This window comes from Neovison vison, chromosome 6, assembly GCF_020171115.1.
Source record: "Neovison vison isolate M4711 chromosome 6, ASM_NN_V1, whole genome shotgun sequence".
Classification (NCBI taxonomy): Eukaryota; Metazoa; Chordata; class Mammalia; order Carnivora; family Mustelidae; genus Neogale; species Neogale vison.
This window is the reverse complement of record NC_058096.1, coordinates 9,893,706-9,906,105: the sequence shown is the minus strand read 5'-3', so window position 1 is coordinate 9,906,105 and position 12,400 is coordinate 9,893,706.

Genomic DNA, 12,400 nt, shown 5'->3' with positions numbered 1-12,400 from the left:
TTTTTTCCAATATATAAATTGGCTTGTATTAAATTTCACTTCAAAACCCATACAGGCCAGCACACTCGGATTCACACACACAGTTGAATCCAGGATATTGATTTCACTTTGTGCTCTACCCTCGCTTGGCACCAGTGTGCAAGCAAGCCCAAACATATCACCTTTCTGCCTTCCCTGTTCCCGTAGTTAGTGGACCACACAAAGGGCAGGCCCAGAGAGAGAACAGATTTAATCATAAGTCAAATGGTTAATTCTTTTCCTGTAGTCTCTTATTATGCAGGGATTATCTTGTTTGATGCCTGAACTGGAAATATGCTAACATTTGGGTTGACTCCTACCCAATACCTTTTTTTCCCTTGGATCTAGTCAAGTGTTCACCATTACTCTTCTAGGCTTCCTGCTCCCAGATCAGTCAGATGAAACCATGGAGTCATGCTGATGAAAGTGTTTAAACACTTAAGGATGGCATGCCTCCCGGGGTGCTCTTTACAGAGATGCCAATGGAGATTCAAAATAAGAAGTGGGACTGTGATTCCAGGTTGACAATTATGTCTCCTGTGCTGTGCCGTTTCTGGGACAGTGCTGTCCCTGGACTACCTAGGACCTGGTTATTAAGGTGGTAAGAAGGAGGTGATGAATTCTTTTAGGGTCAGAACTCTTCACTTAATGAAACTACATCTCTTTCAACTCCAAGATTTTCATCATTATTCGTATCACTCACCCAATGAGTAAATGAGCTTCAGCTCATTTCTCTCTTTTATGGTAAATTGGAAACATTTGGAACAATTAGGTGATTTCACTGCACTTCAAGCCATCACCTGAATGATGGACTACGTTTTTAGTCCATCACTGCCAAAAATATGCTTCTGTGATGCCATGAGGGTAGGGATGCCAGGTTTAGGAAAACAAAACAAAAAATGATGCACCATTGATGTTGAATTTTAGAGAAAGAAAATGAATTAAGTTCTCAGTGTGTTCCAATTAATGCTTGAGGCGTACCTGCAGTAAAGAATTATTCACTGTTTAACTGAAATTCAAACTTAACTGGGTGTCCTGTATTTTATCTGGCAGTCCTCACTGACAGTCAAGATGTGAGATATGCATATGTACGTATCACCCAAGAAGCAGGAGGCTTCGGGGTTAATTTAAGTGTATAGGAAAAGATAATAGAATATGACAGTGGACTTCAGTCACTGTAGGCTAGAGAGGAGTTCTTTGTTTTTGGTTTATTTTTTTATTTTTATTTTTTTCCTTTTCTTTCTTTTTGTTACAGTCCTTTCAAAGCCCTGGAGGAGTCTTTAATATCAGACTCATGGTGCCATTGGTTTGTCCAACAGTAAGACGCAATGGTGGGAAGGATCATTTACCTTGCTTTTCTTCCAAGCTGGATTCACCTGCTTTCTAGTTCAGGAGGACTCCTGGTGGTATTGTTCTCCCACACTGCTTTTCCAAAGGAGAACCCGGGCGTGCTAATTGCTGGGTGTCAGCGACGTGCCTGGAAATGGACGACAGCTGGGAGCTGAGTGCGTTCTGCAAGGAGAGGTTGGGGTTTCTATTGTATAATCTTGCATCCTTCCATCTGCACTGGCTTTTGTTTTGGGTCCCAAGCAATTGGCTAGAGCTGAAAACATAAACACCTCCATGCGCTTGCCCCTTATCATTTTCTTTTCATGTTGGTTTAGGAAATATACCTGAGGGACCAAAGACACACAATGAACCCAGCAATTACCAACCACCATGGGCAGGCAGTAAAGGCTCCAACAACAAAGCACCCAAGGTTGGGCTACTGCTGGTCCCTGACTTTCCTTAGGATGATGGGGACGCCTGTCAGTGGCCAGGCTCTAGGTCTGAGTCTAGGACTCCCTGCCACTTCTGTCTTGGGACAGCTGATTTCCTTCCTGCCAATGATGGAGGACTCAGGAAGTTTTTTTTCCCCTCATTTATTTTGCACAAATAACTGGCACAGATCATGCATGGTGCTGGGAAAATGATTTAATGAAGGGAAGGAAGCAGACTCAACTAAGTTTGTCATCTATGAGACTTTTTAAAAAAAGTTTATTTATTTATTTATTTATTTTAAAGTTTATTTATTTATTTAGTAATCTCCACTCTCAATTCAGGGCTCAGGCTCACGACCTTGAGATCAAGAGTTGAATGCTCTATGGACAGAGCCAGCCAAGTGCCTCTAAACTGCATATATTTTGACAAATGTCTACATCTATGTAACCACACCCCTGTCAAGATACAGTACATTTCTACCACTTCACAGAATTACTTAGAAAATCCCCATCCCATCCCACCCCCATGAGGGAAACTACTGTTCTTATTTTTCTTCACCGTAATTTTTGACTATTCTAGAACTTTATACAAATGGATCATGCAGTTTGTACTTTTGTGTATCTTTAGTTGAGTGGATCAGTTCTTTCCTTCTTACATTTGCTGAGTAGTATTGCTCTGTATGGACATACCACAATCTCTTTCATCGTCTGTCGATGGGCATTTGGGTCGTTTCCAGTTTGAGGCTATTACAAATAATGCTGCTATGAATACATGTTTTTGTGGAATTTATTTTCATTTCCTTGGATAAATATATAGGAGTGAAATTTCTGGGGTAAAGTGTAGGTGATTATCGAAAAGATAGATGACACCAACTCTTCGTGAGGAGTAGAGCCATGTCACTGATATATTACTGGGGAGTATAAAATGACACAATCTTTGGGAAAAGTTTTGGCTTTATTAAAATAGACTATGGAACATTTAATTGGAAAGTTGTTAAAAGAAAGAGTGGATCTCTCTTTTTCTCCCCTCTAGGAAAGGCTTTGGCAGAAAAATCCCAAAGGGACATTATAAAGAGAAGCCAGAGGGATAGGGGTAGGGAGAGACATTTCAAAACACCATTTCATATCTTAGACATTGAGTTTTGCCCTCACTCTATGTGTTTATTGAGAATATTCTGTGAATCATGTACTGTTTTAGTGAGCAAGATAGACAAAATGCCTGCCAACTTACATTTAGGGGTAAGTCCATCTAGAATAGAGGTTACGAACATGAACTGAGTTTGAATACCAGCTCAGCACTTGTTAGCTGTGTGTCCTTGGGCAAGCTACCTAACATATCTGTGACTTAGTATTCTCACCTGAAAAATGGGAATGATACCATTATATTCTTCATAGGGTTGTTGCAAAATACCAATAATACATATATGTTTTTTTACCTCAAAGGATTGTTGTGAATAGTAATCTGGTTAATGTCTATACAGCACTTAGAAAAAGTTTTGGCACATACTAAGTATATGTTAGCTCTTATTGGATGGGAACTTTATGTTGCTATTTAACACAAAGTTGCTAATTAACATGCTATCTGTGGGAGCCTTTGTATAAATGATGGAGAAAGGGAAAAATACTTACCTCTCCATCCTCTTAGGGAAAGACTGAGCAGATGTGATTTTATATTCATGCTCCCTTCCACAAATAGTAAATGACTTAAGAAACTGTTCTTATTTGCCATATTCTAGTTTGGTCCCAGCATATCAAAAGTGTTTCTTCCTTTAAGCAATTCTATAAAATTATCAGAACAGCAATGACAATTATAGACATGTGGAAAACATATTTATCATTACCAAGCTAGAAATCAGAATTATCTTATTGTATGACTGGACTGAATTATTGTCCAGAATATTCTCTAGGTTCCCCTGTGCTTCCCCATCACATATCCCATGGCTTCACTTTTCCTCCTCCCACGGGGTAGGCAATGTCTTGGCTCAGGCTGCTTGTTCAATGGTAAGGAGCAGAGCCAAAACCAAAGGGTGGCTTGCAAACAACAAGAAGACGATCCCAATCTCTGTGGTTGTGATTATAGTTGGTGGGCATAATTGAGCCCATACTGACTGACGCATTGGCTCCAAACAAAACAAACTAACTCATTGTTTTCTCTTTCTCTGATGTCAATTATTACTTTTTTTGGTAGTTAGTTGATTATTTTTAGGAAGAGTATACTTTTCATGTACTAAAAAGTACGGGTTACCTCCAGAACAACCCTTGTCCCCTTACTAAATTATTGTGGATCCACCACACATGCATTCATCTAAATTCGCCATTCTTTTAATATTCACTTAACAGATGGTTCACAATCCCTAGTCTATGTTGCTTTCTGGGCTGGGTGCAGGGGGAAGCAGGCAGCAGTTCCCACATGTGTAAGACAGGGAGACAGGGTTCCTGTCCTGGGGGTACTTATTAGAAGAGTGGAAAATTTTGTTTTAAGGCCCATAATATGCTGTGTAAAGTAACACTGTGCTCTACTTCTACCACCATCCTTCAACTTCAAGTGCTGGCCTCTCGTTATAGCGTTTTATGAGCTAGTATTGAGTTAGTGGTTACCCTAATTTGTAACATTTATAAGGGTTAAAACTCATATCATATCCCTTGCTCCTTAGCTTTCCAGGCTTACTGTGTGTCTTTAATTAAATTCATCTCTCACCAAATGCCCCTTCTGTTTCCTTAATAATACTCATCACTCTTATTGGCTACTTAGACCTCTGTAGATTTTCTTGTTGAGGCAGATATCTAGAGTAATCAAAATCTCTCCAGAGTTTGACACACTATTATCTTGTTGGAGAGGAAGAGAATGACAGAAATATCTAGCTGATAAACACTACAAACATATTTCTGATTTACATAGTGCCTGACCAGAACTTTCTAGATAATGGACTCAGTATTCTACTTTTCTTCCCCATTGTCATCCATTCACACATGGAATTTTATATGCTCTGGGGCTCAGGAGTAGGGAAGTAAAACTCCTTATACTGGAACACATTATCACTTTTTCCAGGATCCTGGGCATATCACTTATCTTATTAATTGCCAAATAATTACATTTTTAATATATTCTAAAATCTTATAATAGATCTGCACTCTAAAACAGATTAACCCAATATTTCAGGTAGACCTGGACAGATGGAATTTTGCATCTTGACCAAAATAGTAGCTAGACTAAAAAGACATAAAATAATGATTCATTGAACACTGCATCAAAAACTAATGATGTACTATATGTTGGCTATTGAATTTAAGTTAAAAACAAAACAAAACAAAACAAACCCTAAAAGACAGACAATAAGAAGAAGAAATATTTCTTCCTGCTTTGGTTACCATATTTTCACTTAGACAGATGTTTCTTTACCCAAAAGAAAGAGAAAAGAATGATTCTATTGATTTTAATTTTCAAATTAATGATCTTTGGTAACTTGAATGTACTTTTTTAAAATAGAAAAGTAAAAATATGATAGGAAAACACTGATTGTTAACTTCATCAATACTTGAATTCATTGAAAGTTTACTAATTATACTAGCAACTTTCTTTAGTTCACTCCTCCCTGTTAAGTGCCTTATACTCATCTGACTCTCAGAAACCTGTACTTATCCCCATTTTACAGATAAGAAAACTGAGGTATAAAGTAGGCGACCAGGGTATTTAGCCTAGGCAGGCTGGCTGTAAATTCTGTGCAAGTAATGACTACATGGTAATGTCCAGAATATTCTACATCATTACCTTTACTCTTTGTATTTATTCTTTTTTTGGTAATTTTTAAATTTTTGTATAAACATATAATGTATTATTAGCCCCAGGGGTACAGGTCTGTGAATCTCCAGGTTTACACACTTCACAGCACTCACCATAGCACATACCCTCCCCAATGTCCATAACCCCACTACCCTCTCCCTACCCCCCTACCCCCGGCAATGCTCAGTTTGTTTTGTGAGATTAAGAGTCTCTTATGGTTTGTCTCCCTCCCAATGTATTTATTCTTAGTTTAAGAATCAGCTAAAATAAGTGAGAGGAGATTTGTTGCAATAGTAATTCAGATTTCACATGCTTTGTAGTTCAGCACTGGGATTACTTGCTAAAGGTTAATAGAAATATTTTCCCTAAAGTTCAGAGGGTCCATAGGATGTGGTACCCAAATTTTATTGTCTTTCTTATCTCTACAATAAGCATTATTTTTAAGGTGTTCAATTATACTACAAAGGGGTCATATGCTCCTTCTGGAGATTTAAATAGCACTTTTGAGGGATAATATAAATCGACAGTGACCAGACCTGTATTTTTGTCCATGTCTTTATGAAAGACAGGATGCATTTAGTTCATTTTAGATCTCATTCAATGAGAGAAAGGGATGATTTAGTAGATAACTAGATTGTCTGTAAAGTGATTCAAAATGACCATTACATTTTTCCTTCCTCCAGATATTCCCAGCACTTTTTAACTCCTCATGCAATGAGTATTGTGGGACACGCTGGATTATAGCTCTCAGTGGCCAAGCCTTATCTTCCCTGTCAGACTGTAAACTTCTGAGTGCAAGGGCAGGCCTCATTCATTGCCATGGTACCTTAAGAACTTAGAATGTGGTCGGGGCCCACCACTTTTTTGTTGACTGGTACATCAGTCATTTATTGCCGTAGTCCCACTGAATTAAAAACATCCAAAAATCCAGAGTGCTTTGAACAATGAACATTTCTGGTTGGTCTCCAGTCTCCAAGTAAGCTTGGTACCTCTTCTGATCTCAGCCAGGCTCCCTCCGGCTTCGTCTGTCAGCTGCAGGCTGGCTAGGTAACTTTGCGGATCTTGGCTCTTCTCCCACATGTTGGGGGTGGCTAGTCTAGGATAGCTGCCGTGGGACAGCTGGGCTCTCTTCCATATGGTCTTTCATCCTCCAGGGTGCCTGCTCAGGCAGCTTCTTACGGAGAGGAGGTGGCACAGAAGAAAACAAGCAGGAATGTCTACCGTCTGTGACATCTAAGCTTGGAATGGGTGCATTGTCATGTCTACTGTATTGTATTGGCCAAATCAAGCCACCAAGCCAGCCCTGATTCCAGGGGTGGGGAAAATGAGCTGGACCTTTTCAGGGGAAGGGCTGCAAACTCACCTTATAAAGCATGAGTATATAAGGGGCCAGGGGGTGTTGAGGAATTGGGGCCAACAGATCTGCCACAACTAGGATAAAATAAAGATGAATCAGAGGTGGTGTCACAGTAGGAAGGGGGACGCAGAGTAGCTGGTTCATGGTCCCTACACTTTCTACAGCTATGTGACCACAGACTTGCCATGTTACGTCGCCTCATATCCTTCGTTACAGTTCTGGATCTTCCGAAGGTTGTTGGGAGGATCCAACAGGATATACACACTGAACTGCTTTGTAAATTATAAATCTCAATGCACGTGTGAACTGACATTACTGTCATTTCATTTGAAGTGTGAGAGACTTCTGGTAATTCCCGTTACTGACAGATTTGGAGTAACACCCGCAGAGAAAGTGCAAATCCCCATAAACAACATTTTTCTCACTTTGCTCCAAGACGGGATCTGATGCATTTTGAGAACCGTGTACAAGACCCCATGGGTGCCCACTCGAAATGCAGACACATTTTAAATATGCAGCTGTACCCCTTGCCTTCTGGAAGACCAGACATTTGCTCCTGCTCTGGGTAGCTCCCACACAAAAGGAGCATGGCCCCCAGTAACCCCTCCTTCTGCATTTGTTTCTGCTTGAGGGATTAACAACCTCTTAAAATAAAGTCACAACTTCCCCACTTCCAGATTTTGTGATGTCACTGTGATGGGGACCTTCCCTCTTCTGCTGCCGGGGATGATTTCATGGTGCTTGTTGAAGTGAGAACTGGTCTTCCACGGTATTGGCAACCGTGTACGTTGGAGTATTTGAATGGATGGATTTCCCCCATCTTGTGGCACTCCTTGTGATTAAAATGGAAATGCGTTTTGCATAAGTGACTTGGAAGGAGTTTTTTCTATACCCCAGTGGTCTGGATGTGTTTAGGAGTCAAATGTGAATGCAAATATTTAACACATTGCGAAAAAAGACATTTAGGGAAAAGAGGACCAAAACTGATTTAATATGCGTGGGGGTGAGCCCACGTTATTTTTCCACACTTCAAGAACTTATAGTCAGCCTCTGAGGTCCCTGAGACAAACTGTGGGCATTTAGGGTGCCTGAGGACATGTGGGATCCCAAATGAAAAGACCTAGCTAAGGAGAGAGAAAAGTTAGAATTTGTTGTTTAAGATTTCATTCTCCAAAAGACTTACCACTGCATGTGTAAATCCTAAACCCCAAATTACCTTAGATGACCGGACACATCACATGCACTCTGCTGGGATGTGAAACCAGCAGAGACATTTTCCCCCTTCTTCTTGGCGCTGATGGAACTCACATGTTATATGAAGCTCAAGCTGCATTTATTTAAAAGCAAACCCAAGGCAGGGCTGCACTAATTCTGTACATACTATTGTTAATTCCTTTGAAATGGTGCTGCTTCATTCATCTGGGCTGCCTTAGGCCAGGTGGGGAAACCAACTGGCTTTTGCCTTCCTGATGTCCACGCCACTCCCTTTTTCCTGGCCCCGTGTCCTTCTCCTGTCTTGGGACAGTGGCTAGAGATTCGAAGAGGACCTCAGAGGGACGGGTCCTCCATCTTGACTGACTCTGAGGGCCATCATGCTGCCGGGCTGGGATGTCAGGGAGCAAGGAAGAGGGACCCTGGGGGTGATCTGAGAGTAACCCTAGCAGGCCAACAGCAGCAGCCATGCAGTGTAGGAGAGACAGCACTGTCCTTTTTTCATTAAGTGTATTTATAAACATACTGAACATGAAACATTTTTCCTTTCTTCACAGTGATGGATGATTATATGTCTATGAAATGTTTTCATTTATTTGGCGCCAGGGTAATCAAAATCAGTTGAAACTGTCCCACTGAAGGGAAAGAAAACAAGTGGGCGTGGGACAGCCTGTGTTCCGTCCCTCATGCTTCTCAAGGGTAGTAGCTGGCAGAAGGGCTCGCTTCTCAAGGAACATGCTCTTCAGCTGGTAATTACTCCCAGTCCTGCTCATGGCCACCATCCACAGAGGCAGCGGCTCTGCAGCCCTTTCAAAGCACTCTGGAAGCAGTGTGGGAGCGTCAGGACGGCCTCTGCGTGACTCCATTTAGGCTGAGAAAGAGCTGGTCCCAGAGAACCTTTGTGAATGAAACGCTCCCTGTGCTTTCATGTCTGCCCTGGCCCATGTTCTGGGTCAGTCATTGTGATCTCCAACATCCTGTTTGAACTGGTGTTTTCCACTGCATACAGACAAAACCATTACTGTTCTAAGCTCCTAATGACTGTACGAAGACTGGCAAGGGAGATTAGGTAGGGAAGCAGGCCTGACCTGATTGTTGGGGAAAATCCAGAGAACACAGGCCTGGTCCCTTCCTCTGTGGATGCCTACAGATCTCAGATCTTCAGTTTATAAATCCAGCGTGTGGTTGGAAAGGTCAGTGGGTTGGCGAATTGATCCAGCCTTACCCCACAGTCTGGTTTTGCTCACTTCTGGTTATCTCTTGGTTTCATGGCTTGTGATACAGGCATGTTCACAGGCATGGGGGTTAAAATAATGATTTCCCTGATCTCCAGTCATTACCTTGCAAGGAATTAATTGGAATACTGGAGGATGGAAAGCGCTTTCACTCCTTGAAAAGACGTAAGAATTTTTTTAGTAAATTAAGAGGATTTCTTTATAGTTGTTTTCTTATTAAGGCAAGCGGAGTCCTAACTGGTGTTTTCAAAGTAGGCTCAGAAACTTCCTGGCTCTGAGTTAACAATGTGAGAAGGGCTTGGAGAAAGGCCTTTCAGAATGTACCTATATGTGGTTTTAAGAAAATTATAATTGTAGTTCTAGTATAGAAACCACCGATCTATCTATAAACACACTGTGTTCTCTCTGAGGTCATGAACTATAGAAAACGAGTGATCTATCCTAGGGCTCCCAAAACTCTGACACTGGGGTTCCTGGACTCTTCATATTAAGGAGAACAACTGATTGATATACTTCACCTACAAGGGAGCCAAGATTTTACCTTTGCACTGTGTCAGGGCATGAAAGGAGCGCTGTAACTATGAAATCCAACTAAAAATCATAATCATAACATTGATACTTTCTATGCCTACAGTAGGCAACGAATAGAACTTCCTGTTATTTCTCAAATTCCCATTTTTAACCGTGCACTTCAGAAATACCTAATTTCTAAAAGTAAGTAAGTTGAAAATCTCAAATAACAGGGTGCATTATTTAAAATATTTACAATTGCGGGAGGTCTGAGTGGTTCAGTCGGTTAAACATCTGTCTTCAGCTCAGGTCATGATCTCAAGGTCCTAGGATAGAGCCCCGAGTATGGCTCCCCGCTCAGCGGCGAATCTGCTTCCCCCTCTGCCCCTCCCTCTGTTTATGCGCAGTCTCAATCTCTCTCCAAATAAATGAATAAAATCTTAAAAAAAAAAAAAACATAAAATATTTACAATTGCCTCTGGAATGCTCGGGTAGTTTGAAAAAGACAAATATAGGTGCAGCAGATTTTCCATGTTTCGTATTAACTTTCCATAATTAAAAATTAACCAGTATGATTAAAAATATGTTGGTAGTACTTATAAAAGAAGGTATGAGAAAGATACTCTTAGGCTCAAAACACGATGGCCTGAGTAATGCTTGAGTTGGTGACCCGGGTTTCAAACGTTTAGCTCTTCAATTACTTGGGGTGAAATCTGTTACTTCACTAAGAGAGGAACTGATTAATTCAGAAACTAGTAGCAACCAACTTCCTCCCAATGAGATAAGATGACATCACCCCAAAGGTCCAAGGCAGTATGCTAAACACGGTTTCAAAATAGCCAGTAGTGTTGGCTGGAATGGAGTGGCCCAGCCAATCAGTATCACCCATCCTTCACCGTCCAGCCCTGTAACCTCAGCGTTCAGAGTCAGGGTGAGCAAAGCCAGGGGCAGCCAGCCAAGTCTTATACAAATCCCTAAGATGCCTTTATCTCCGGATAAATAGATCATGTTAAGGATTTCTGTGGCAGAAATGGATCCCATAGACAGCATAACTTTGGCATCTTTTTAGCTAATATTTTTCTTTGTAGACAGAGCCAATTGATTTATTTTAGAATGAGCATTTTCTATTTTTATAGGCATCTCTTCCATTTTACTTAGAATCTTATCTAAAGTGTGAACAAATTCTCAAATGTTTAATATGAACTGAGAAGAGAAAGCCCCTTAATCAGAGTTCAATTAACTGGTTTTGCTTGCCAGCAGATTATATATTTCACGAACACAACCAGCTGTTGCCCCCACTTGCTTAGTTCCAAGAGAGAGAGTTCCGATTCTTCTATTTCTTCCTGTAGCTTTTTCCAGACTCAGCCAAGGATACATACTTCCTCTCATCCACTCTCTATCATTCTTACTATAGAATATCCAGTTTCTTTAAATTTATGCAAGGCCTTTCACACTCATACAAGCACACAGTCATCTATGTTTGTGGCATGCTATGTAATTTATGAGGCCCAGTACAAAATGAAAATGTGGGTCTGTTGTTCAAAAAGTATTAAGAATTTCAAGATGGAGGGCGTCCGGGTGGCTCAATCAGTTAAGCGTCCAACTTTTGATTTTGGCTCAGGTCATAATCTCAGTGTTGTGAGATCAAGCCCCATGTTGGGCTCTGTGCTAGGCATGGTGCCTGCTTAAGAGTCTCTGTCTCTCTCTCCCTCTGCCTCAATCTCTCTCTCTCTCACTCTCAAAAAAAAAAAAAAAGATTTTAAGATGGTGACATCTGAGAACAGATGTCCTACATATGTAGGACCGTGTGGGTCTCATGCCCATGAGCCAGCCATGACCAATATCAGTAACCACACTCACACAGGCACATTCCACGTACACAGCAAAGAATGTACATGGAACAACTAAACTTCTACTTCATGCTAAAACTTCTCTTTCAGCTCAACACCAATTCTCCATAACTCAGTCCCAATATGTTAGCAAAGAAAACAATGCTTTCTGAAGGTAAAATTTCTATAGCTTACAAAGCACTTTTGAATGGATTTTCTCCTTTGATCACAAAATTTTTTTTATCTCCAATCAGCCAATAAGCAAACAGGAAAAGTTACCCAAGGCCACACCACATATTTTTTTCTGATTATAAGTGTACTGTATAGACAATTCAAGAAATATGGGGAACAGAAAATATTTATTACCCTCCAAATACCACCAATTAGATAACCACCATGAAAGTTTTGATATTCATTCTCTAAGTCTAGTTTTTTATGAATCTTTATACAAGAGTTTGTGCAGGTTCCTGTAGTTTTCCTTAGCTACCCTGGGATGATATCATACATACTACTTCTTAATCTTTTGCACTCAGTAATATGACACAGGCTTTTTCTACACCATCAAACTCTCTTAGGAGTTACTATTCATAGCTGTATAGTATTCCATCATGGTTGGTAAAGAATCCATTCAGGAATAAGTGAGACATGGTAAACATAGAAAAGATGGCCCAATCAGTGATCATTCCTTCTCCTACTGT